Source organism: Macaca thibetana, chromosome 14, assembly GCF_024542745.1.
Source record: "Macaca thibetana thibetana isolate TM-01 chromosome 14, ASM2454274v1, whole genome shotgun sequence".
Classification (NCBI taxonomy): domain Eukaryota; kingdom Metazoa; phylum Chordata; class Mammalia; order Primates; family Cercopithecidae; genus Macaca; species Macaca thibetana.
The window spans coordinates 69,233,751-69,258,208 of record NC_065591.1 but is presented as its reverse complement, the minus strand read 5'-3'; the positions used below and the strand labels follow the sequence as shown (position 1 = coordinate 69,258,208).

At 42.7% G+C, this 24,458-nt stretch overlaps 1 pseudogene across 1 annotated transcript; it reads right to left on the bottom strand.

Annotated features, from left to right (window-relative positions):
• Positions 1–15,733: 15,733 nt before the first annotated feature.
• Positions 15,734–24,458, bottom strand: LOC126935699 (uncharacterized; annotated as a pseudogene). Its single transcript, XR_007719279.1, has 2 exons — positions 24,115–24,458; positions 15,734–17,468 (listed from the first exon to the last, which is right to left on the bottom strand). The product of XR_007719279.1 is annotated as an uncharacterized LOC126935699 (transcript).

Genomic DNA, 24,458 nt, shown 5'->3' with positions numbered 1-24,458 from the left:
GCGCTCTTGGTGCCCACTGCGCACGCGTGCTGCGGCCCGTGCGCCCCTGCGGGCGGCGACTGCAGACCCCGGGGCGGAGAGGAGCGGGGCGGAGGGGAGCGGCGCGGCAGGGCTGGGACGGTTGCTTTGAAGTGAGGACCTTGGAGTTTTTCTTTCCTGGCTCCAGACTGTAAAACCGTGGAGCTGGAAAGACCGCTGAAGGCCACCTCAGATAGCCACCTCGTTTTTATCAATGGGGCGACTGAAATTGAGAAGGGAGACGCGGCGCAGGGGGCGGGTGAGTTAGTGGGCGTAGACCGGTGCGCAGGGCCTCCTGGAGCCTTGCTTTTCTTCACCTGCCAAAAAAGATTGCTAAAAATGGTGGTAATATATGCCAGATAAAATTCGCCACTTTAACTAGTTTAAGCGTGTTTCAGTGGCATCGATTACCTTCACAGTGTTGTTCAACCATCACCTCTTTTTTCCCAGAACTTGAGCGGTGATTCTTCGAAGTGTAGCCTAGTTTTGGCGTTTCTTTGGCGTAAACTCTTTACCTGTAATATGAAACAGTTGTGTCTTACTGTTACATGCACTCTTCCTACGTGAAGAGGAAACAACAGGTAACTGGAGACCCCAGGAGTTCCAGGCTGCAGTGAGCCGAGATCGCGCTACTGCTCCCCGCGCCTGGGTCACAGAGTGAGACACTGTTTTTAGAAACAACAACAATAACCAGGCTCGGCTGGGCGCGGTGGCTCACGCCTGTAATCGCAGCACTTTGGGAGGCCGAGGCGGGCGGATCACCTGAGGTCGCGAGGTCGGAACCAGCTTGACCAACATGAGAAACCCTGTCTGTATTGAAAATACAAAATTAGCCGGGCATGGTGGCGCATGCCTGTCATCCCAGGTACTCGGGAGGATGAGGCAGGAGAATCGCTTGAACCCAGGAGGCAGAGGTTGCAGTGAGCCGAGATCGCGTCATTGCACTCCAGCCTGGGCAACAAGAGCGAAACTCAAAACAACAACAACAACAACAACAACAAAACATGAAAACCACTTAGAACAGTTCCCAATACGTAGAAAATGTTCACTAAATGGTAGCTTACAGTGGAAACAGCAGGTTCCAGCAGCCAGAGTCCACGGCTCTTGAGTCCCAGCAGCTCGTCTCCTGGGGTGGCCTATTGTGGGTGCAGAGTGGAAGAGAATGCCGGTTTCCTCACACCCCAGCCTAGAGCAATTCTGTGCTAATGGCACAGTGTAATGGGTCACTCTCCAGCTGCTCAGCGCCTCCACTGGACTCTGTGGACCGCAAGTCCATGTTTCGTGGGGCTGGAGGGGAGGGAGAGAGGAAGAAAAATGAGGGGAATCCTTAACTTCAAGTGGTAGAGGACTTGGAAGGTGTTCTTGCTGGTTTTTTCAGCTTTGTTCACCAATCTCGACTTGTCCTTTTATAACATAAAGTTCACTTTTATTATAACTCCAAGATTTCTGTGGTGCCAATAGATGTTTTCTGAATTAAAAAAATTAATTCAGATGGAGGTTGCAGTGAGCCAATATAGCGCCACTGCACTCCAGTTTGAGCAACAGAGACTCCGTCTCAAGGAAAAAAACAAAAAAATTCTTTCGCAAGACACAAATTAGTAGAAAATTAAGACCTTTTCTCTTTCCTATGTTGATTGCCTGGCCAGAAAGAATTTAGAGTAAATTAGAATTATTTTTAAGTCACTGCTGTTTAAAGAAGTTGCCTTTAAATCAATCCTATGAATGTAACCCTTTCAGTGCTCCCCTAGATTAGAAGTCACTTGAGGATTAATGTGAATGTATTTTATTTACTGCTCTGCTGATAATTCACTTTTACCCGGAAGAGTCATGTAGAAAACCAGTGTTTTGGACTTTGGTGAGAAATTTTAGTATCATCGTAATACACATTGTCATTAAAAGGACTTTGGACGTTGTTTTAATTAAAGAACAAGGGCAAAATTAACGTAATTAATTACTAGTGATTGGATATTTTACATCAAATCAACCTTCCTATTTTCAGAAGCAAGAAATCACTAATTAAAATCTCTTGAGAGTAACATCATGGATGAAGGCCTCTGTTAGCTTTGGTAAAACAGCAGTAAAAACAGTCCTTGCTCTTGAATAAGCATAGAAGAGGGAACAGAAGAGAAAACAGAAAATTAAAATATAGTGTAAAAGTACAATGGTAAAAGAAGAGAGGCCTGGGCACAGGGAGGGGCCCCCACTCAGACTTAAGGAAAGGCTCCTTGGAGGAAGTGTCATCCTAGCTGAAACCTGAAGAATAAATAGGAGTTAAGGGGTGAAGACAAGAGGGAGAAAAAAGAGAGGCAGAGGCACTGCATTTTGCAAACACGCAGAGAGAAAGCCTACAGGAGTCCCCGTGCTCTAGGCTGGAGTATGAAGGGGGGAAGTAGCAAGAGGTCAAGGTTAAAAGAAACAATGCCTGAAAAAGATTTAGTACATGGCCCAGCACATAGTAGTGCTTAATAAGGTTTAATATGTAAAAATGGAGGTAAAATAGATGATAGTTTAATAATATGGATTTTGCACTGAAGCTTCAGACAAGACAGAGAAATGAAGAAAAAAACCCGCCAAAATTCAGAATTGCATTTCTTTTTTTCTTTTTTTTTTTTTTGAGACAGAGTCTCACTCTGTCACCCAGTCTGGAGTGCAGTGGCGCGATCTCGGCTCACTGCAAGCTCCGCCTCCCGGGTTCACGCCATTCTACTGCCTCAGCCTCCCGAGTAGTTGGGACTACAGGCACCTGCCACCACGCCCGGCTAATTTTTTTGTATTTTTAATAGAGACGGGGTTTCACCGTGTTTTGCCAGGATGGTCTCGATTTCCTGACCTCCTGATCCACCCACCTCGGCCCCTCAAAGTGCTGGGATTACAGGCGTGAACCACCGCGCCCGGCCAGAATTGCATTTCATTAACATCTGCGAAGAGATAAAGCGTTTAAGAGCTTCTGTGCCAGGCGCAGTGTCTCACACCTGTAATCCCAGCACTGTGGGAGGCCGAGGTGGGTGGATCACCTGAGGTTAGGAGTTTGAGACCAGCCTTGCCAACATGGTGAAACCCTGTCTCCACTAAAAATACAAAAATTAGCTAGGCGTGTTGGCACACGCCTGTAGTCCCAGCTGCCCGGGAAGCTGAGGCAAGAGATTCGCTTGAACCCGGGAGGTGGAGGTTGCAGTGAGCCAAGATTGTGCCACTAAACTCCAGCCTGGGCAACACGGTGAGACGCCATCTCAAAAAAAAAAAAAAAAAAAAAAAAGGCTTCTGAAGGCATGTCCTTCGGATTGACGTTTACGTGGGCAGAAACATGGGAAGAATTTAAGTAATTGCATTTTAAAAATATTTTATCTTGAAATAATCTCAGGCTTTCAGAAAAGTTGCAAGTATAGTACAAAAAAAATTTTTTTCCCGAACCATTTGAAAATTAGTTGTTGATACTATGCCTAATTACTCAGAACATTTTAGGGTGTATTTTATTAAACAAATGTGTCCTACATAGCCATAATAAGACTATCAAAATCAGGAAATTAACATTGTTACCACCATCTACTCCTCAGATCCCATTCAAGTTTTGCCAGTTGTCTCAACGTTGTACTTCTTAGCAAAAGGATCCAATTCAGAATTACACATTGCATTTAGTGTCATGTCTCATGAGTTTCCTTCAATCTAGAGAAGTTCCTCAGCTCTTCCTTGACTTTCATGACCTGGACAGTTTTGAGGTTACAGATCAGTTATTTTGTAAAACCTCCTTGAGTTTGGGTTTGTCTAATGTTTCCTAGATACTAGGTGAAGTGTCTTTTTTTTTTTTTTTTTTTTTTTTTTGAGACAGGGTCTCACTGTGTTGCCAAGGCTGGAGTGCAGGGGTATGTGATCGCGGCTCAATGCAGCCTCACAGGGTATGCATCTTTAACAGGAATATCACAGAACTGATGCCACATTTTTCTCATTGTGTTTTATCAGATGTGTACTCCAAAAATCTGAGACATGTCTCAGTTAATTTAGAAAGTTTATTTTGCCAAGGTTGAGGATGCGTGCCTATGACACAGCCTCAGGAGGTCCTGATGACATTTACCCAAGGTGGTCAGAGCACAATTTGGATTTATACATTTTAGGAAATCATGAAACATCAATCAGTATACATAAGAAGAACATTGGTTCGGTCTGGAAAGGCATGACATCTTGAAGCACGAAGGGGGCTTCCAGTTCATAGGTACGTAAAAGAAAAATGGTTACATTCTTTTTTTTTTTTTTTTTTAGGGATTTTCACACATATTTATTTAATTTTTTTTTTAATTATTATACATTAAGTTCTAGGGTACATGTGCATAACATACAGGTTTGTTACATATGTATACTTGTGCCATGTTGGTGTGCTGCACCAATCAACTCGTCAGCACCCATCAACTCGTCATTTACATCAGGTATAACTCCCAATGCAATCCCTCCCCACTCCCCGCTCCCCGTGATAGGCCCCAGTGTGTGATGTTCCCCTTCCCGAGTCCAAGTGATAAGTTTCTGATTAGCCTCCTCAAAAGAGGCAGTCAGATATGTTTTTATCTCAGTGAGCGGAGGGGTAACTTTGAATAGAATGGGAGGCAAATTTGCCCTAAGCAGTTTCCAGTTTGACTTTTCCCTTTAGCTTAGTGATTTTGGGGGGCATAAGATATTTTCCTTTCACATTTCCCACTTTTCTTTTTAAAAATCTTTTGGAAAAAGCATTTTAGGAGAAAATGAGTTTGTGGTCTCAGATTTCGTCTGATCTGTCATGGCTAGGATGGTTTACTCCTAGATGAGTAGGTCCTGAGTTATTAGGAAAGTTCATTTTTAGAAGATTGTGAAGTCTTATGTCCTGTGAAAAAAAAAACAGGGGGAGCAAGGGAGAAAAGCAACAAACAAAAGAACAATCCTGGAAAATCGTTATAGGCTGGATTACTCTGAAGTCCATACATCAATAGGCAAGTATGAAAGTGGCTTATGTATGTAAATAGATTGCTGTTATATTCTTCTGAAATTTAAGTTGTCTGGCTTCAGTTTGCAGGGCTTTAAGAAAGCACAGTTAGCTGGGCATGGTGGTGCACACCTGTAATCCCAGCTACTCGGGAGGCTGAGGCAGGAGAATCGCTTCAATCTAGGAAGTGGAGGTGGCAGTGAGCTGAGATTGCCCCACTGCACTTCAGCCTGGGTGACAGAGTGAGTCTGTCTGAAAAAAATTAAAATAAAAATAAATAAATAAAAAAGAAAGCAAAACTTAGTCTGGACATGGTGGCTCACCCCTATAATCCCAGCATTTTGGGAGGCCGAGGCAGGTGGATCACTTGAGGTCAGGAGTTTGAGACCAGCCTGGCCAACATGGTGAAACTCCATCTCTACTAAAATACAAAAATTAGCTAGGTGTGGTGGCAGGTGCCTGTAATTCCAGCTACTCAGGAGGCTGAGGCAGGAAAATTGCTTTAACCCACGAGGCAGAGGTTGCAGTGAGCTGAGATCGTGCGGCTGCACGCCAGCCTGGGTGACAGAGCAAGACTCTGTCTCAAAAATAATAAAAAGAAAGCACAGCTTAGTTTTCCATGACTTCAAACTAGAAAAAAATGGGGAAAAAAGTTGAAAACTTTATTTTGAATACATGTAGCTAAAAAAAAAATTAGAATTCTGTCCAAATGGTACCACAATAATGAAAATTGAAAAACATTAGGCAAGACTAGAATCTAACAACAGGTGTACTATAGTTTTCAAAACATAATTTTTCTTTCTCTAGTTTCCCATTTTTACTAAAGACAAGTCATGTCTTTAGTAATTTGATTTGCTTTATTATACTTGGCCTAATTATTTGTATACAATACAGCAAGAATAATTATTTTTCAAATACACTTTTAAATTGGCTTTGATGGAACTTTGTTCTATAGAAGGAATCCCAGATAAGATCTTTTAAAATTTTTTATAATTTCTTTTTTGAGATGGAGTCTCACTCTGTCCCCAAGCTAGAGTATGGTGGCACCATCTGGGGTCACTGCAACTTCTGCCTTCCAGGTTCAAGCTATTCTCCTGCCTCAGCCTCCCAAGTAGCTGGGACTATAGGTGCATGCCACCATGCCCAGCTAATTTTTGTGCTTTTAGTAGAGTCAGGATTTCACCATGTTGGCCAGGCTGGTCTCAAACTCCTGACCTCAAATGATCCACCTGCCTCAGCCTCCCAAAGTGCTGGGATTACAGTCGTGAGTCCCTGCACCTGGCTAAGACCTTTATTTAAAGCCAAGACCAGCCATGGATTTATGCCATTAAATACCTATAAGTTGGATGATCCTCTGCTCTTGAGGTTCCAAAGTAAACTTGGGGCTCCTGGGCCTGTCAGAAAGTGACATTCTTTACTTATCACAGGTCAGGAACGCTGTACAGGGAAGGTATGAGGCCACTTTCCCCAAGGGGCTTTATTGGCTTCCATAAGTCAAGTTTGATTCCTTAAAGGAAAGCACACTATTACAGTCAGAACCTTGGTAAAATAACCAGTTTCTCCTTTTGTGTCTTGTTGCAAAATGAAAACAGATTCTTTTTTTTTTTTTTTTTTTTTTTTTTTTGGGGGACGGAGTCTTGCTCTGTTGCCCAGGCTGGAGTGCAGTGGCACGATCTCGGCTGACTGCAAGCTCCGCCTCCCGGGTTCCCGCCATTCTCCTGCCTCAGTGTCCCGAGTAGCTGGGACTACAGGCGCCGCCACCACGCCCGGCTAATTTTTTGTATTTTTTTTTTAGTAGAGACGGGGTTTCACCGTGGTCTCGCTCTCCTGACCTTGTGATCCGCCCTCCTTGGCCTCCCAAAGTGCTGGGATTACAGGCGTGAGCCACCGCGCCTGGCCGAAAACAGATTCTTACTATACTTGTGCAAATTACTGTATTGCCATAAGGGAAGCATACTCAAAAATGGTTTCCAAGTTCTGGAGAAATCAGGTAGAGAGAAACAAATATGCTCCAAATTTTACTCATAGGAGTATACTAAATTGTTAAAAGCTGTCAATAGCTCAAAAGAAAAGTTTCCTTGACTCTGAAAAAAAAACAAAGAATCACCAACATTTCTTTTTTTTTTTTTTTTTTTTGAGATGGAGTCTTGCTCTGTCGCCCAGGCTGGAGTGTAGTGGCCAGATCTCAGTTCACTGCAACCTCTGCCTCCCGGGTTCAAGCCATTCTCCTGCCTCAGCCTCCCGAGTAGCTGGGACTGCAGGCGCCTGCCACCTCGCCCGGCTAGTTTTTTGTATTTTTTAGTGGAGACGGGGTTTCACCGTGTTAGCCAGGATGGTCTCGATCTCCTGACCTCGTGATCCGCCCATCTCGGCCTCCCAAAGTGCTGGGATTACAGGCTGGAGCCACCATGCCCGGCAGAATCACCAACATTTAAAGCAAAAGTCAAAAAGATTACTTTAGTCTTCTATCAGTTCAGTTTATGCAATTAACTCCTGTTCTGCTTGATATTCATGAACATTTCAGCTCTCCATAAGAGTCCTAAAAGTTTCTTTTTTCCTCTATTCTAATGTCACAAATTCCAAAGTTATCAGAAACCTGCATTTAAGAACACCTGTTAGAGTTCTGTAGCTGATTATAAAACCACCCTCTAAAGAGGGCCAAAACAAGACAACAGTTGTCTGTGGATGACAGTTTTAGAGCAGCCATAGTCAAAGACACAATTGACAAGGACATTTGTTACCTCTGTGGCACACAATAATTTAACATAAGAATTATAATTATTATGGGTAATGTACACTAAGTTATATCACTAAATGTCTCTCACTATGTACACTAAGTTATAATTATAGGAGTTTCCCATAATTTTGGAACATATACCAGTAACATATTTGTATAAATGTAGCCCAAAGAAAACCAAACACTATTTTATATGTGACAATGATTCCTGTATAATTTTTATACCAGATAAGCCAAATATGTCATTTTTGGACTTTAGGGAACCTATTAATAATACCTTAAAGTATTAATTAAATCAGAAAAAGACAATTTATAATTTGATTTTGGAAAGTTTGTCAAATATCAAAGGTTTAAAACACTTGATATCACAAAATAGAATCACAGGTCATTGTTAAATAAGTTATTCATTTAACCAAAGTGAAACTCAAGGATTTCAAAGAAAAGGTGAAAACCTTCATTCTTTGAGAGAGGATATTTAATTTTCCAAACAATAAGCCCTGACAAAAACAGCACAGGCTGGGTGCAGTGGCTCACACCATAATCCCAGCACTTTGGGGGGCCAAGAGGGGTTGGATCACTGGAGGTCAGGAGTTTGAGACCAGCCTGACCAATGTACTGAAACCCTGTCTCTACTAAAAATACAAAAAATTTAATCCCAGCACTTTGGGAGGCCAAGGTGGGCGGATCACGAGGTCAGATCGAGCCCATCCTGGCTAACACGGTGAAACCCCATCTCTACTAAAAAACACAAAAAATCAGCCAGGCCTGTTGGCATGGGCCTGTAGTCCCAGCTATTTGGGAGGCTGAGGCAGGAAAATCATTTGAACGCAGGAGGCGGAGGTCGCAGTGAGCTGAGATCACACCACTGCACTCCAGCCTGGTGACAGAGCCAGACTCTGTCTCAAAATAACAAAACAAACAAACAAACAAAATTAGCCACACATGGTGGTGGGTTCCTGTAATCCCAGCTACTCAGGAGGCTGTGGAAGGAGAATCACTTAAACCCAGGAGGCAAAGGTTGCAGTGAGCTGAGATCACACCACTGCACTCCAGCCTGGGTGACAGACTTCATCTCAAAAACTAAAAAAAAAAAAAAGTACGAAACCAATTAAATTTGTTTTTCAAAATTGTACAAACACTCTATATAACATTTTAATCTTGATTGTAAGAGATTGTAAGATATAACTTCCACAAGCCTTTTATAACCTTTACTAAGGAGTTAATGCTTCAAGATAATCTTGTTAATCTGACACAGTGACACATATTCTGGTCTTGCATTGATGTGCCTTTGACATTAATGGTTAATTTATGGATGTAATAATCTTAATTAAAAAAATTTTAATCTCAGTTTTTTCCTAAGCAAACCACAACTTAATAGTAATAGCATAGGAGTTATGTTGATAAAATGTAAAATTTATTAAACTAGTTACCAAAAGGCAAAAGAAAAGATCTTCTGCTGTGTACAGAAAATTATGTTGGAATAAAACATTTCCTTTAGATCTTTAAGAAAATATTGTTAGCATCAGGCCACAACAGACAGAACTTGAGGAAAAAAAAAATGTATATGAGCTGAAAATGAGTTGAAGGAGAGTGTTATAATTTTGCACCTTTTAAAAGGGGAAAGAAAACTGAAAACAGCATGATGAAATAAAAGTTGAACCTTGGGTTAAAAAAATTAAAATCTTTTTTTTTTTTTTTTTGAGATGGAGTCTTGCTCTGTTGCCCAGGCTGGAGTGCAGTGGCGCAATCTTGGCTCACTGCAACCTCTGCCTCCTGGGTTCATGCAATTCTCCTGCCTCAGCCTCCCAAGTAGCTGGGACTATAGGCGCTCGCCACTACGCCCGGCTAATTTTTTGTATTCTTTAGTAGAGACGGGGTTTTACCGTGTTAGCCAGGGTGGTCTCGATCTCCTGACCTCGTAATCCACCCGCCTCGGCCTCCTAAAGTGCTGGGATTACAGGCGTGAGCCACCGCGCCTGGCCTAAAAAAAAAAATTAAAATCTTTATAATTTATTAAGAAGTAATCAATCCCTTAAGGACATTTTATTGTTGAATTCTTTAGCGTGTGTGTTTCATTACATCAAACCCAATGTCTAGAAAAACCCATTATAATTTTCCTTTAATTATAGACGACTTGATCATATGAAAATTTTTGGTTTTTTTTTTAGGTAAATCCTTTTATTGTTACTTACACAGACCATTCATGACATGCTTGGACTTTCGGGTTTGTCCTGAATATCTTTCTTTCTTAAACAACCACTCATTTTATTCTTCATCTAAATTTACCATACAAGATTATTTTTCATATATAATTATTTCTCAGTTGGGCATAGTGGCTCATGCCTGTAATCCCAGCACTTTGGGAGGTCAAGGCTAGTAGATCACCTCAAGTCAGGAGTTTGAGACCAACCTGACCAACATGGCAAAACCCCATCTCTACTTTAAATACAAAAATTAGCTGGGCATGGTGGCAGGCACCTATAATCCCAGCTACTTGGGAGGCTGAGGCAGGAGAATCACTTGAACCCTGTGGGAGGAAGGTTGCAACAAGCCAAGATTGCGCCACTTCACTCTAGCCTGGTAGACAGGCTCATCTCAAAAAAAAAATTTTTTTTAATTATTTCTCTTTAAGCTTTCTTACCAAAAAATACCTCTTTCTTTCTATAATTTTGTTTATACCTCTCTTATTTCCTGGCTCCTTTTACCTTGTTTTATACATGACCTTTAAATAAGCTTTGAATTAGACAAAAATTGTTCACGTTTTTAAAAGGGACACTTTTTTTTAAGAAAGAATGTTTTCCTACAATGTATTTTTATTGAAAAATACTGAAATAATGAAATATTTATAATTTAATTTAATATAACTTTAGATTCTAAATTATGACTAGTTTATCTACAAGTATTTATCCTATTACATTTATCTAATTATTTTATTTTAATCATTTACCTACATTATTTATGAAAACTGCGATAGTCATCATTTAAAGTTATGAAACCACCATTGCAAAATTATAACTGAGACAGTGAAAAAGATTTGCCCTAAGTGACTCCATCTTGCTTCTAAACTCCAAGCTGTCCTTGTTCATTCCTGGGTATGGGCTGAACTAACTTTGCTAGGAACTTAGTTTATAGTTTAGCTTTGAAACAAAAATAGTAACTGTCTTCCCAAAGGAAATCTCTTACTGCCTGTGGACTAGACTGCCTAACACCACAGGATTAGAAGTTATGGTAATCTGGCTGGGCATGGGCGACCTGTAATCCCAGCACTTTGGGAGGCCAAGGCGGGCAGATCACCTGAGGTTGGGAGTTTGAGAGCAGCCTGACCATCATGGAGAAACCCTGTCTCTACTAAAAATACAAAATTAGCCAGGCATGGTGGTGCATGCGTGTAAACCCAGCTACTTGCGAGGCTGAGGCAGGACAATCACTTGAACATGGGAGGCGGAGGTTGCTGTGAGCCAAGATCATGCCACTGCACTCCAGCCTGGGCAACAAGAGCAAAACTCTGTCTCAAATAAAAAAAAGAAGTATGATAATCTTACTAAATTCAAGATGTAGCTATTTTTATTAAACCAATATCAATGTATTATTTATTAAAGATTACACCAGCAAAGATAATTCTGTCTTGGGCTGGTTTTATAGTTTTGTAACCTCTATACCAAATTTTGACACCTTATAGTATCTGGCTGGGAAAAGTATAAAATTGCTTGATTAGTAAATGCAAACAAAGATGTATTGCTGGCAAATTCTTAAGACATTTCTAATATTATTTTACCAATAATTTTAAATCCAGCTTATTTATTAAGATTTTACTTAAGTCCCATGAACTTGAAAAAGCATTTGACTAGTCTTTTTTTCTTTAGTATCTGATTTAAGTGCTTTTGTTTTTTTAAGCCAATTAATTAGCTCTTTTATATATTTTCAATAGTGAAATATTGTGTGCACAACACATAAATACCTAGATGTATTAGGCATGCTGATAGAAGTATATCTTGTAGATTCATAAAGACCTTTTTTTTTTTAATCTTAGACTTTCAGGTTCTTGATAACCTGTTTCACAACCCTAGGCAGTTAAATAGCTAAATAGCCTTAAATTTGCATATTAAAGGAAACAACTCAGGTGAAAAGTAACAGAATTTACATCATAAGGTACAGAGAGGAAAAGTCTGGTGTGCTAGAGGGAGATTAAAGATAGATGTCAAATCAAACATAAAATTATAAAAATCTATCATAGGATTGTATAAGGAGACCAATTTTATTTGGGTAGGGACTACCTATCTTTTAACTGGATCTCTGAGCTCTAGGCAGAGCCTATACCAAATCCTGGGTTTCCAAAAAGGGAGAATTATTATGAGGCTAGACCAAATGATGTTTTTACACTGCACTTAAAGATAATTTTTTTTTTTTTTTTTTTTGAGACGGAGTCTCGCTCTGTTGCCCAGGCTGGAGTGCAGTGGCCGGATCTCAGCTCACTGCAAGCTCCGCCTCCTGGGTTCACGCCATTCTCCTGCCTCAGCCTCCTGAGTAGCTGGGACTCCAGGCGCCCGCCACCTCGCCCGGCTAGTTTTTTGTATTTTTTTTAGTAGAGACGGGGTTTCACCGTGTTAGCCAGGATGGTCTCGATCTCCTGACCTCGTGATCCGCCCGTCTCAGCCTCCCAAAGTGCTGGGATTACAGGCTTGAGCCACCGCGCCTGGCCAAGATAATTTTTTTTAAACAGACATTTCTAAGTGTTGAATACGCTATTCCTTAAAAACCCAAGGCTAGCCTCTGTTGCAAATAACTATTTTAGTCAATAAACCATGTAACACAATACAAAAGCAAGCAGTTTAAAAGCTGAGATGAACTTGTCCGTTTATACTTTTGGCGCCTTCTCCACTTTCTTTTTTTTCTTTTCTTTTTTTTTTTTTTTTTTTTGAGACGGAGTCTCGCTCTGTCGCCCAGGCTGGAGTGCAGTGGCCGGATGTCAGCTCACTGCAAGCTCCGCCTCCGGGGTTTACGCCATTCTCCGGGGTTTAGGCCATTCTCCGGGGTTTACGCCATTCTCCGGGGTTTACGCCATTCTCCCGGTTTACGCCATTCTCCTACCTCAGCCTCCCGAGTAGCTGGGACTACAGACGCCCGCCACCTCGCCCAGCTAGTTTTTTTTTGTATTTTTTAGTAGAGACGGGGCTTCTCCACTTTCTTAAAGGAACCCAGGCTAAACTATTTCAGGTCCCTCATGCAGCAGAGGGTGCAAGAGAAAGGAGAGACAGCAGAAGTAAATGAAGAAAACAGAATTAAGTCAACTGAGAAGAAAAACCTTGCTCAAAAGAACAACAAGGTCGTAGGAGAGAAAAAAACAAACCATGAAGACCTTTTAAATACAAACGCACACACGTATCTTGGATGTTAGCTTTTAATTAAGTTGTCTTTAACAAATGAGCTCCTTTAAAAAAAGAAGTTTTTAAATCTCATTACCATATTTCAACTGAGACAAATTGGTGCTATTTCATTTTCTTTTCTTTTTTCTTTTTTTTGAGATGGAGTCTTGCTCTGTTGCCCAGGCTGGAGTACAATGGCAAGATCTTGGCTCACTGCAACCTCTGCCCCCAGGTTCAAGTGATTCTCCTGCATCAGCTTCTCGAGTAGCTAGGATTACAGGCATGTGCCACCATGCCCAGCTAAGTTTTGTATTTCATTTTATTTTCTTTCTTTGTTTTTTTTTTTGAGATGGAGTCTCTCTGTTGCCCAGGCTGAAGTACAGTGGTGCAATCTCAGCTCACTACAACCTCTGCCTCCTGGGTTCAAGCAATTCTCCTCCCTCAGCCTCCCGAGTAGCTGGGACTACAGGTGCACACCGCCATATCTGGCTGATTTTTTGTATTTTAGTAGAGACAGGGTTTCACCATGTTGCCCAGGCTGGTCAGGAACTCTTGAGCTCAGGCAATCAGTCTGCCTTGGCCTCCCAAAGTGCTAGGATTACCGGCGTGAGCCACCGCTCCCACCTTTATTTTTTTGTTTTTTATTTTTTGTTTGTTTGTTTGCTTTTGTTTTTTAAATTGCTGCTATTTCAGAAGTACAACCATTGCTCTTTCAGATTGGCCTGGCTAGCTAATAGGTGGCCTTGTAAATAAAGCCCGTGTAGTACTCAAAATAAAAAATCTTTCCTCTTTTTTCTTTTCGCTGGCTGTTTTTCTCCCCCACCATACCACCTTTTTGTGTGTGTGTTTGTGGGAATTTATGTATTTGAGAGGCCTTGTTCCCCATAATTGGAACTTTCCTTCAGATTTGATCAAGTCTCATAGAGTCGGTCAAACCTAATGGGACAAAGACCAAAACAACAACAAAAACAGAAACAACAATGACAAACAGCTAAGCAAAACAAATGATCATAAACTTACATGATTACTGAATGCTTTAATGGTAAGGAGAAATTATGATCATCTGGTTGTTAACTTTAGCCAAGACTAAACCTCAGTTCAGCTACTTACCTAGGGATGGCTCTCAGGCTGAAGACTGCTCTCTACCATCCTAGAAGCAGGAAAAAAAAATCATCTTTTCTGTTGGAAGCAAGCTCAAACTCATAAAGGAATTACCTGCCTTCCATTGTCATGGAAGCAAGTAAAACTCCAAAAAAAAAAAAAAAAAAAAAAAAGAGGCAGTTGTACAGCAAAATAAACTTTAGATCTCAACCAAACTTTGGGAGAGCAGGGATTCTCTGGAAATCCTCAAAGAAGTCCTCAGCAAAGTATTCATAAAATTAGCTTATGCTGATACCAAACACCAGTAGGAGATTTGTCAAAGTTCAATTGTTCCTCCACGCAGAGTCCCTATGTGGTTACCAAAATGTTAACCCCAGTAATTTGAGACAGGTCTCAGTTAATAGAAAATTTGGCCAGGCATGGTGGCTCAAGCCTGTAATCCCAGCACTTTGGGAGGCTGAGACGGGCGGATCACGAGGTCAGGAGATCAAGACCATCCTGGCTAACACGGTGAAACCCCGTCTCTACTAAAAAAAATACAAAAAACTAGCTGGGCGAGGTGGCGGGAGCCTGTAGTCCCAGCTACTCGGGAGGCTGAGGCAGGAGAATGGCGTAAACCCGAGAGGCGGAGCTTGCAGTGAGCTGAGATCCGGCCACTGCACTCCAGCCTGAGCAACAGAGCGAGACTCCATCTCAAAAAAAAAAAAAGAAAATTTATTTTGCTAATTAACTGGGTGTGGTGGCACAAGACTGTAATTTCAGCTACTCGGGAGACTGAGGCATGAGAATTGCTTGAATCTGGGAAGTGAAGGTTGTAGTGGGTCGAGATTGCGTCACCGTACTCCAGCCTGGGCGACAGAGTGAGACTCTGTCTCTAAAAAATAAATAAAAATAAAAAATAAAGTTTATTTTGCCACAGTTGAGGATGTGCACCCGTGACAGTCTCAGGAGGTCCTGATGACATGTGCCCAGGGTAGTCAGAGCATAGCTTGGTTTTATACATTTTAGGGAGAAATAAGACATCAGTTAATATATGTAAGATGAACATCGGTTTGGTCCAGAAAGGTGGGACAACTCAAAGCAGGGAGGGGGCTTCCAGGTCATAGGTAGAAAAGAGACAAATGGTTGCATTCTTTTGAGTTTCTGATTAGCCTCTCCAAAGGAGGCAATGAGATATGCATTTATCTCAGAGAGCAGAGGGGTAAGTTTGAATAGAATGGGAGGCAGGTTTGCCCTAAGAAGTTCCAAGCTTGACATTTCCTTTTAGATTAGTGATTTTTTTATGTGTTGGGGGGCTCATACCTATGAATAGAGACATAAAGTAGAAGGATGGCTTTCAAGTGATGAGGGAAGGGAGGAGTGAGGAGTTAGTGTTTAATGGGTATAGAGTTTTAGTTTCACAAGATAAAAGGAGTTCTATAGATGGATGGTGGTGATGGTTGCACAACAATGTAAATGTACCTAATACCGCTGAATTCTCCATTTGCAAATGGTTAAAATGGGCCGGGTGTGGTGGCTCATGCCTGTAATCTTGTTGTGGGAAACTGAGGAACGGAGAGACCAATTTGCGAGTACTAGAGGGTATTTATTTTAAGGTACGCACTGGCTGAGTGGATTCATATACAAAAAGCTGAGCATTAAACAAAGAGCAGGGTTTTTATAAGTGGACTTAAAAAAGTAAAACAAAAGCAGTTAATCATATAGTGCATAATTTGTGGCCTTGCATAGCTGGTGGCCTTGTAGCTGCGTCAAAAGAAAAACAAGAACTGGCTAAATACAGACATTTGTAAAACATAATCATGCTTAAGAAGCCAGAGAAAGGAGTAACAGTAAAGGAATTTGTCTTTCTCTTTTTTTTCCCTTCAACCTTTTTCTGGAGGGGAGAGGTGTCTGGAGCCCGTTCCTTTGGCCTTGGCTTCTCAAACAGCTTTATCTTATAACTGACCTTGAAGTGAGCTTGCTAGGCAGAGGAAAACTTGTTCTTTTCTTTTTAACCCTTGCCTTTCCTGTTACTTTTCTTGGAGTGAATGAATGCATATTTATTTTTAAATTTCTGCCTCAGTTTCCCCCCTTGATGCCTTTTATAAAAGAAGTTTAATAGGAGGCATCACTATTATTTAATTTTGCATGAAGAGACAAGTTTTATTCTTTAGACAAAGGTTGATATTTACATAGAGCCTTTAGCTGACTGGTAGTTTGCCTAGCTACTATTGCCTCTATAGTTGATTGAATGTTTCTAACAAGGAGAGGTAAGAGACAAGGGAGTATTAGGCAACTTCCTAGTATGGCCAGAACCACTCTTATTAAAGTCTTAAAGCCTCCGAAAAATGAAAGACAGCCTCCAAAGAGAGAACTGGAGACCACCCTTTCTATGTTTGAACTGGAACATGGGTTAATTTTCTTATTCTTGCAGTTATTTCCGTAATTGTCTTTCCATTGTCGTTGATTTCCAGGCAGCAATTAGTTAGATTGAATTGTCCACATACTCCTCCTTCCTGGGCTAGGAGGTAGTCTAAAGCTAATCTGTTTTGATAGATAGCAGTCCTCATTTTTGTAGCTTGCTGGGCCAGTAAATCTAATGCATTTGCTGTTTTATTAGTGATCTCAAGCCCTGCCTGTAACCTTATGATGCGCTTAAGCATGTAAGTAGGAATATGGTAACTCCATGACCTATTTTCCGCGTAGGTAGCTGGCCATTTCTGGGTCATAAATTGAATAGGTGATCTCATTGTAAGTACAAGTTCCTAGGTAAGTCCCTGTACACTCATAATAAGTATGGTATAATAGAGTCCTGGTTATACTGTTTTCTGACCATGTAGTATGTGTACAATGGGAACACCCTTCTATGGGTGTTTCTTCTAGCATGGTTAAGGTGGGTAACAACAGCAAAACAATGTACAGTGTATTCATATCTAGTAAGGACAGAAGAGGTCCTTACTTGGGGGAGGAGGTTGAGAATAGTGACAGAACAATAGTGAAACAGTTAATATTATAAGGAAAACTACTAGTCCTAAGATTTCTAACTGCATTTACTTGCTTGATGAGTCATCAAGCTTTGGCTGTGCATAGACTAGTCAACTTTCAGTGTGTGACTAGAGCAGGGCTTGTTGTTTCCTCAAGCTTCAGCCGTGTGTAGGCTGGTCAGACTCTAGAGTGACCAGAGCAGGGCGATCATCTTTAGCAGCAGTTCGGTCTCATCTCAGGATCAGCTGGGTTGGATGATCTGGGTCCTGCTGGCTGGTCCACTTGTCTTGAGTTGTCGGTTTCAGCCGACTGTGGTGGATCCAATGCACAACACCTGCAACTTTAACAGTAGTGGGAGTGGATAAGATTACAGTATAGGGCCCATCTCATATGGGTCCTAGAGAAGTTGGAGTCCACTTTTTAACCCAAACAGGATCTCCAGGTTTAAAGGGGTGTTCTGGGTCTGTTAGACTTATAGGCATTCTTTTCTGTACCCAGTCACGAATCTCTTGCATGGCTATTCCTAAAGCCTACATTTGTTTTCTTTTCTTTATCTTTTTTTCTTTTTTTTTTTTTGAGACGGAGTCTTGCTCTGTCGCCCAGGCTGGAGTGCAGTGGCGTGATCTCAGCTCACTGCAAGCTCCGCCTCCCAGGCTCATGCCATTCTCCTGCCTCAGCCTCCCGAGTAGCTGGGACTACAGGTGCCTGCCACCACACCTGGCTGATTTTTTGTATTTTTAGTAGGGACACGGTTTCACTGTGTTAGGATGGTTTCGATCTCCTGACCTTGTGATCCACCCGCCTTGGCCTCCCAAAGTGCTGGGATTACAGTTGTGAGCCACCACACCCAGCCGCATTTGTTTTCTTAAAGTTAATTCCCCTAGTTCTCAGAGGTTTCCTTTAATTTGACTTATGATTGGGGGAGGCCGAATGAATAAAATCTCATAGGATGAATACCTAGTTTGTTTGGTGGGGGTGCACCTGACTTGGAGGAGGACTATAGGCAAAACCTAATTTCATTTCACATGAGTGTTTTGGCAATATTTCTTCAGTAGCTGCTTGAGTATCCAGTTCATGCATTTTACTTTTCCTGAACTTTGTGGCCAATAGGCTGTATGTAACTTCCAGTTTATTTTTTAACAGTTTTGTTAAATCTTGCATTATTTCAGCTACAAATGCCAGCTTATTGTCTGACTCTAAAGTTAAAGGCAGTCTAAACCTGTGGATAATATCTCTTAACAGTATTATAGTCACTTGTGCTTTTTCTGTTTTGATGGGGAAAGTTTCAACCCACCTTGAGAAGGTGCAAACAGACACTGGCATGTACCGATAGCCTCCAGCATGGGGCAATTCGGTAAAGTCTATGAGTAAGTTTTCACAAGGCATGGCTACTACTTATTGAATTCCTGGGGGCCACGTGGGTCTATGTTGTGGGTTGTTCGGAGCACAGGTTAAACATTGCGCACAGACAGCTCGAGTGATAGCAGAGAGCCATGGCACATAGAAATGACATTTTAATAACGTTTCTAGTGCCGTTTTCCCCATATGAGTTCCCTGATGAATTTGTTTTACAAACTTAGGAGCCAACATCTCTGGAATGAGTAATCTCCCATCGTATAATTTCCACCACCCTCCTTTAATATATTTTTAATCTTCCTGGGCAAACCAGGCTCTTTCATTTGGAGTATAACTTCGGTCCTCTTGGAGGGGGGTTCTGGGAGGAGAGGCATAGCTAAAGCTTCCTCTTTAAAATGTGGCACAGTCATTGCTGCCTGCTTTGCCTCTCTGTCTGCCTTTCTGTTTCCTTTAGCTTCTGGCGTTCTTGCCTTTTGGTGCCTTCTACAGTGCATTACAGCTACTTTTTCTGGAGCCTATACAGCCTCTAAAAACTGTAGAATCTTTTTTATACTTTATTTCTTTGTCTCCAGCTGTTAAAAGTCTTCTTTCTTTATATATTGCTCCATGTACATGCAATGTAGTAATAGCATATTTAGAGTCTGTGTAAATATTGACTTTCTTGTCTTTTGGTAGCAACAGTGCTCTCATCAAGGCCATCAGCTCTGCCTTTTGTGCTGATGTTCCAGTAGGCAGAGGCTGAGCCTCTACTACTGAATCCAATGCTACCACTGCACACCTGGCTCGTCAGACACCCTCCAACACAAAACTACTTCCATCTGTGAAGTACTCGACATCTGGGTCTCTGAGGGGTTTTTTTTTTTTTTTTTTTTTTCTTCTAGACAGACTAGCTCTGTCGCCCAGGCTGGAGTGCAGTGGCCGGATCTCAGCTCACTGCAAGCTCCGCCTCCCGGGTTTACGCCATTCTCCTGCCTCAGCCTCCCGAGTAGCTGGGACTACAGGCACCCGCCACCTCGCCCGGCTAGTTTTTTTGTATTTTTAGTAGAGACGGGGTTTCACCATGTTAGCCAGGATGGTCTCGATCTCCTGACCTTGTGATCCGCCCATCTCGGCCTCCCAAAGTGCTGGGATTACAGGCTTGAGCCACCGCGCCCAGCTCTGAGGGGTTTGTCTGTAAGATCTTTCTGATTGGAGAATACCTCATCTACTGTTTCAACACAGTCATGAAGGGGAGCTCCCGGTTTGACTGGGAGCGAGGTAGCTGGGTTTAGAGTGTTCAGTTTTTAAAGGAATGTAGGGATTTTCACATAGAAGCCCTTGGTACTGAGTTATTCTCAGGTTTGACAACCAATGGTGACACTCAGAGTTATGACTGAGTGTGCACCCAAATGATTAACTGCTGTCTTTAGAGTCAATTTGCTAGCTTCTTGTGTTTAGCAAGGTGGTGGCAGCTGATGCCTTAACACAGGGAGGCCATCCTAGCATCACAGAGTCCAATTGTTTGGATAAGTATGCTACCGGGTGATGCTATGACTTTTTAACTTGAGTCAGAACTCCTATAGCCATTCCTTTTCATTCATGAACATATAGAAAGAAAGGCTTAGTTATATCTGGTGGTCCTAAAGCTAGGGCCTGAGTTAAAGCTTCCTTGATTTGTTTGAATACTGTTTTCAATTAGTGTCCTAAAGGAGGGTTTTTTTTTTCTGCCCCTTTTGTGGCTTCATATAACGGCTTAGCCATCAATGAAAAGTTTGGAATCCAGATGCGGCAAAATCCTGCTGCCCCTAAAAATTCTCTTATTTGACATTGGGTGGTTGGGGTTGGAAGTGCACAAACGGCTTGTTTTCACTTATAGCCAAGCTAGCATTCCCTGTGGCTCGCTATGAAACCTAGATATGTAACCCTTTATGGCAAATTTGGGCTTTCTTTTTAGATACTTTGTAACCTGCTTTCCACAGGAGATGGAGGAGGTCTTGGGTTCTCTGATAATAGTCCTCCCCGGTTGGGGCCGCTAAAAGAAGGTTGCCTGTGTACTATAACAAGGCACAGTTATCATTTGGCAGGGTATAGGCCTTGAGGTCTGAGGCCAGTGTTTCCCCAAAGATTGTAGGGGAGTTTTTGAACCCTTGTGGGAGCCTAGTCCAGGTGAGCTGCATAGCTTCCTTGTCCCATTGAAATGCAAAAATGGGCTAACTGGTGCTAAGCAAATATAAAAGAAAGCGTCCTTTAAGTCTAAGACTGTAAACCTAGTGGCACTTGTTGGAATAAGTACCATTAAAGTATATGGGTTTGGTGCCACTGGATGGATGGTCACCATGGCCCGGTTTATGGCATGCAAATCTTCACCAGTATATACTCATCAGATCTTGGTCCCAGCAGTGGCTTTCATAGTGGCAAAAGTGGAGAATTCCAGGGGGACTGGCATCAGATTAAGATTCTATATTTATAGAGCCATTCTAAATATTTGCAGACACCCTGTACAGCCTTTTGGGGAACCGGGTACTGACGAACCCAGACCGGAGTTGCTCTTGGTTTCAGTTCAACTACTATGGCTGGATGCTTTACAGCCAGCCCAGGTGGGTTTTTTTCAGCTCATACCCCAGGAATTTTATTAGCTAGTCCAAATAATAATTTTTCTTCCCGTGTATGAGGCTGCATTGGCACCTGCATTTTCTTTCTATACAGTCTCCGTTCCTCACTTGTGGAATGGCAAGGGTTAACACCATGACTTTCGAGTGACTCAGATTTAAAGTCATTTCTCCCTGCAGGCCAAAAGTAATTTGTGCTTGCAATTTTTGAAGTAGGTCTCTTCCTAACAAGGGAACTGGACAATTTGGGAGGTATAGGAATTCATGCTGGACTTCTTGTCCTCCTGTAACACACCTTCTGGGCTCATAGAATGGTCTTTTCTCTGAGACTCCAGTATCTCCTACAATAGTTGTATAGTTCGGCCGGGCACGGTGGCTCATGCCTGTAATCCCAGCACTTTGGGAGGCCAAGGTGGGAGGATCACAAGGTCAGGAGATCAAGACCATCCTGCCCAACATGGTGAAACCCCGTCTCTACTAAAAATACAAAAGTTAGCTGGGTGTGGTGGTGGATGCCTGTAATCTCAGCTACTCAGGAGGCTGAGGTAGGATAATTGCCTGAATCCAGGAGGCGGAGGTTGCAGTGAGCCAAGATCAGTGCCATTGCACTCCAGACTGGGTCACAGGGCAAGACTCCGTCTCAAAAAAAAAAAAAAAAAAAAAAAAGTTGTATAGTTCTTGGATAGTGGCCCTATGGATTGAGCTACTACAGAGTGTTCAGCCCCAGTATCTACCAAAAAGTCCATCAACTGGCCTCCAACTTCTAATGTGACCATAGGCTCCTGAAGGCCCAATGAGAAGAAGCCTGGTGTGTCCTAGTCCTCACATCCTTTAACTCCACCACCCCGACCAGATCAGTATCTGGTTTTTCTAAGGTGTGGCAGCCCTTGGCCGATGGCCTCTTCATCTCATGGCCTTGGCCATTTCTTTCATTGCTTTCTGGATATTCATCCTTCTACTGTCTTTTCTTTTTGTATCTCGCATATTGATCCCTCTCTAGCCTTGGTTGGCTTTCAAATCCTAGTCTAACTTGACTTCTTCTATGGCTACGTCTGCATCCACATCCCCTCACATTGTTAATCTCTTTTTCTATAAGGGCTGCTGTCAACAGATCAGCCTTTTTCTTAAGCCTCCGAACTGCTTCCTTCTTTGCCTCCTGGTCATAGTTAACATATGCTTTGGTGAAGCTGGGTAGCATTCATATCTGTAAAACCTAACTTCTGAAACTTTTGTTTGATATCACCCTGGGCCTGTGCTACAGATGAGGTATTCACCATACGCTGATTTTCAGCAGCCTCAGGGTCAAGGTAAAAAGTCGGTATGCCTCACAGAGTCTTTCATAAAACTGGCTAGGGCTCTCATCACTTCCCTGAAGCACCTCTGAAATCTTCCCTGTATTAATTGCTTCCTTTCCACCAGCTCTTAGCCCCTGCAGAAGTGCCTCTCAGTACCTCTGCAGGCACAGAAGCTGAGTTGCATTCTCTGTGTCCCAGTTGGGATCTTGGTCTGGGAACTGACCCTGAGCGTGTGCCTGAGCATTCACTTTGTCTGCTGATGGATGGACTTCTACCCAGCAGAGAGCTGTCTGTGTTACTCTCCTGTGCTCTTCACTGTTAAATAACGTGAGGAGGAGCTGCCTGCAGTCTGGCCAGGTTGGATTGTGTGTCAGAAAGATGGATTGCATCAGATCTATAAGAGCTTGGGGCTTTATCCATGTAGGAGGGAGTATGGTGTTTCCAGTTTAAGAGATCAGTGGTTGAAAGGGCTGGTAAATGAAAATCTGTTGCCCCCCCTGAACTTGACCTTGGTCATCATAATAAATGGGCTCTTGCATCTCCTTGAGAGGCATTTGCATAGCTTGAGAATGGCCAGATCTGAGACAGCCTGCTTGACTATCTTGACTTCTTTCCCTGGCCTCTTGAGGCTCTGATCCTCTCCTTCGGGGTGCAACTTGGGGCACGCTGGCTCCTGAGTCTGGTTCCTGGGGGACTGTTGGCCTCGGTAAAGGGGGGTAGGCTGGGACATATGGAGGAAGAATCTCTGTTCCCTCTGGCGGTTTCTGCAAAATTGGCTTTTCTTGTTCTCTCTGGGACTTCCCTTTTAACTTTGCCGGCGAAACTGCTCTTACTTTTTACTCTTGGCTGGGCTCGGGCCACAAGTGTTTTGCAATAAGCTGCTAAAAAGGGCTGGATTCAGGCCGGTCTTATCTGTGCCATATTTAACTGTGAATCAATATAAGGAAATTGATCAGGTTACTCAGGCTGTCCTCTGACTCCTGTTACCATCTTAAATACACAGCCAATTATTTCCCTATCTATAGTTCCTTTGGTTGGCCATCCAACACCAAAAGAAGGCCATTCTAATTCACAGAGAGTTCTCAACCTCTGAGGGGTTAACTTAACTCCGTAATCTGCTGCAAAACCTTTCTTAAAGTTCTGTAACATGGACTCCAATGGAGTAAGTTTTGATGACTCTCCTACCATTCCTCCCTTTACAGCACAGCACATTCACTCTTGCACACTCACTCTTCCTCTTGTTTAGGCCTACTATACCATCGCCTATTACAGCAGTTTTCAGACGCTGCTTGGCTTTGGAGAGATTCTTATTCCTGTTACAACTCTGAGCTGTAGGGCAGCTAGCTCCTATTAGCTGTATGCAGATTGCTACTAGCCTTAGTTGGCCCCACACTTTGCTCGGGCACATAGTCCACATGAAGAGATCTGTAACTCCCCACTTCGTGGCTGATGAGCCTAATTAGGCCCCTCCATTCACACACTTTTACACATTTCCCCACTCCCAGTTCCTGTGTTCCTAATTGGGGTGATGAGCCACTCTCGCCACCTCCAGTTTCCTTTTCCTAACCAACTTAGTGAGCCACTCTCGCTTCCTGTGTCAATTAGGGTGTGAGTTTCATCCGAATTGATGAGCCATTCTCATCGCCCCCCAGCCCCTCTGGGTCAGACTATTAGGCACACCCTGGGAGATGATCAGGCTCCCTTTCCATCCTTATGATGGGTCCTGCCTTGGGCCCCAAAACCTTACCACAGTTCCTGAAGTGCGCTCTTTCTAGAATCATCCTGTAGCTCCTCTCAGGTTCCGTTGTGCTGCTGGGTAGGGGTGCCTGGTCACAGGAGAGCTGATTTCCCCTCCAGGCTGAAGTTCTCCTGGTGGCGCCTGGGGTCACAGGTCTCCCCTGGCTCAGGGCTGCAGCCCTCCATAGGCAGAGGAGACAGTAAGCCTGTCATCTCCACTCCTGGCTGGCTCGCCAAGAAATGTTACGGGAAACTGAGGAATGGAGAGATTGATATGAGAGTACAGGAAGATACTTATTTTTAGGTATGCTCCGGCTGAGTGGATTCATATCCAAAAAGCTGAGCATTAAACAA